This window comes from Camellia sinensis, chromosome 6, assembly GCF_055761805.1.
Source record: "Camellia sinensis isolate YWXY chromosome 6, ASM5576180v1, whole genome shotgun sequence".
NCBI classification, from domain to species: Eukaryota; Viridiplantae; Streptophyta; class Magnoliopsida; order Ericales; family Theaceae; genus Camellia; species Camellia sinensis.
In genome coordinates, this window is record NC_138966.1 from 50,823,660 (window position 1) to 50,826,808 (window position 3,149).

Below are 3,149 nucleotides of genomic sequence, written 5' to 3' on the forward strand. Positions count from 1 at the left end.
GGTTTGTTTCAAATCCCGATACATTTTATTATTGCCCGGATGTATAGCAAACACTGATTTGTGGGCTTCATCTAAAACCCTCTTCTTTAGTTCCGGAATGTTTGGGACACACATTCGATTTCAAAATCTCAACACTTCATTTTCAATGCTGAACTCTGCTTTCGGACTCGTCTCAAATTCATCAATCACTTTCTTGAGGAATTCATCCTCGTTCTATTTCTGTTTAATTTCTTCAATGATTGCCGGTTCAGCTGAGATAGCGGCTATCAATCCGCCTTGTTCACACAATACCACTTCAATTTCAGACTTCTCAAAATCTTACAGAATCTCCTTTTGTTCAGTAAGCAAACAAGCCATACTCCATATTGATTTTCTAATCAAGGCATCAGCAACTGTATTAGCTTTCCCGGGGTGGTATTGAATCTCTAAATCATAATCCTTTATCAGTTCCAGCCATCTCCTCTATCGCATATTCAACTCCTTCTGCGTGAAGAAGTATTTCAAACATTTGTGATCCGTGTGGACTTCACACTTTGCACCATACAGATAATGCCGCCAGATTTTCAAAGCAAAAACAACTGCGACTAATTCTAGGTCATGTGCTGGATAATTCTTCTCATGTGGCCTCAACTGTCGGGAGGCGTAAGCAAGAACCTTTCCGTTCTGCATTAACACACAACCCAAACCTTTATAAGACGCATCACTGAAAATTACAAAATTCTCCGTACCTGATGGTAGTGTCAAAATCGGTGCAGTGGTCAATCTTGTTTTCAATTTATGAAAGGCTGATTCTCTTTCATCGTTCCATTCAAAAGGTTTCCCCTTGCGTGTCAGTTGGGTAAGAGGCACAACTATTTTCGAAAAATCTTTCACAAACCTCCTGTAGTACCCAGCTAAACCCATAAAACTGCGGACTTCCGTTACATTAGTCGGTGTAGACCAATTCATAATTGCCTCTATTTTCTGTGGGTCCACTGAAATCCCTTCCTTGTTGATCACATGCCCTAAGAAAACAACTTCATCCGACCAAAACTCGCATTTCTTTAGTTTAGCAAATAATTTCCTTTCCCTAAGTATTTGCAGGACAGTTCGTAAATGCTGTTCATGTTCAAGTCTATCTTTAGAGTAAATCAAAATGTCATCAATAAAAACCACAACAAATTCGTCAAGGTAGGTTTTAAAAATTCAGTTCATTAGGTCCATAAATACTGCCGGAACATTAGTCACTCCAAATGGCATAACAAGAAACTCAAAATGTCCATACCTTGTTCTGAATGCAGTTTTCTCAACATCTTCCGCCTTTACCTTCAACTGATGATACCCGGATCTCAAATCAATCTTGGAAAACACTTGTGATCCCTGCAACTGGTCAAACAGGTCGTCAATACGGGATAAGGGATATTTATTCTTTATTGTTACCTTGTTCAATTCTCGATAGTCGATACACAAGCGTAGGGTTCCATCTTTCTTTTTCACAAACAACATCGGTGCACCCCATGGTGAAGTGCTAGGCCTGATAAATCCTTTATCGAGCAGGTCTTGTAACTGTTCTTTCAATTCTTTCATTTCAGTTTTAGACATTCTGTAGGGAGTTTTAGAAATAGGTTGGGTGCCTGATACGGTTTCAATAGTGAATTATATCTCCCTGTCCACCAATTCCCCTAGTAGTTCCTTTGGAAACACATCTGGAAATTTTCTAACAATAGGGATATCATTCAATTCAGCATTTACAGATTATTCAGACAACACAGCACAAATAACCCTGGCACCCTTTCCTGATCACTTTACATGCTTTCATTGCAGATATCAAATAAGGGGGAGGCACTACCCCATAACCCACAAACACAATTTCTTCTTGTTCTGGTGGTTTAAACGCAACCCGTTTTGTCACACAGTCAATGGTGGCACAATATTTAGCTAACCAATCCATGCCCAAAATTATGTCAAAGTGCCTAAAGTTCAAGGGTAACAAGTCCACATATAGAATGGCATTTCCAATTCGCATGTCACAGAAACGATAGACAGCTTCACACAGTACATATTCCCCAGATGGAGCAGACACACATAGTAGATATGGCAATAATTCTAGACGTCTACTCAGTCTAGATGCAAATGCACATGTTACAAATGAGTGTGTTGATCCTGAGTCAATTAACACGAAGGTATCCTAATTACATATAGAAATGGTACCTGAGACAACTGCATTGGCATTCCAAGTATCGCCCGGAACAAGCGCAAAAACTCTCCCTTGTCTCACGGTATCTCCGGCGGGAGTAGATCTCGTAGCATTTCCTGGTTTTGGGACTGATGCTGTTGAACTAGCAGCAAATTTTTCACTGGTCTGTTTGCAATCTCTGGCCATATGCCCTTGTTTCTCGCATTTGAAACAGGCTCTTGACACACGGTAACAAACTCCACGGTGCCTTTTGCTGCAAATATTGCACATGGGAGATGTGTCTTGGGAAGAATTCGAAGTATTTGAGGAGCTCGTATTCTGCTTTTTCAAAAATTTCTTCTTAGAAAAGAAGCCTTGCCTTTTGTTGCCTTTCCATTCTGTTGTTGGCTTAGCCTATCTGGCTATGTTAGCCTCTGATATTATGGCCCTGTCCAGCACCCTGATGTAGGTTTCTAGCTTCAAGACATTCACCCTTTCTAATATGTCACTTCAAAGCCCACATTCAAAGTGTCTCGCCTTCTTATAATCAGTATCAATTATATGTGGTGCAAACCTGGCCAATTCAGTGAATTTGGCCTCATACTCAGCTACGGTCATACTATCTTGCCTTAGTTCCATGAATTCTGCTACTTTCCTGTCCCGAACACACTGCGGGAAGTACTTGTCATAGAAAATTTCCAAAAATTTCACCCAATCAACATCCCTGTGATTTTCTCGCATTAACATCCACCATCTTCTTGCCTCGTCTTCTAGCATAAAAGAGGCTAGAAGCACTTTTTGCGTCTCTGAGCAAGGGAACACTTCAAACAATTTCTCAATGCCGTGAACCCATGCCTCGGCTTTCAACGGATCTAATCCACCATGGAACTGTGGTGGTTTCATCTTCTTGAATTCTTTGGTGAGAGCTATTATCCGATCATCATTCTGATTATCGAGCACGGGTGGTGCCGGAGGTGGAGGTAGCGGGTGTGGT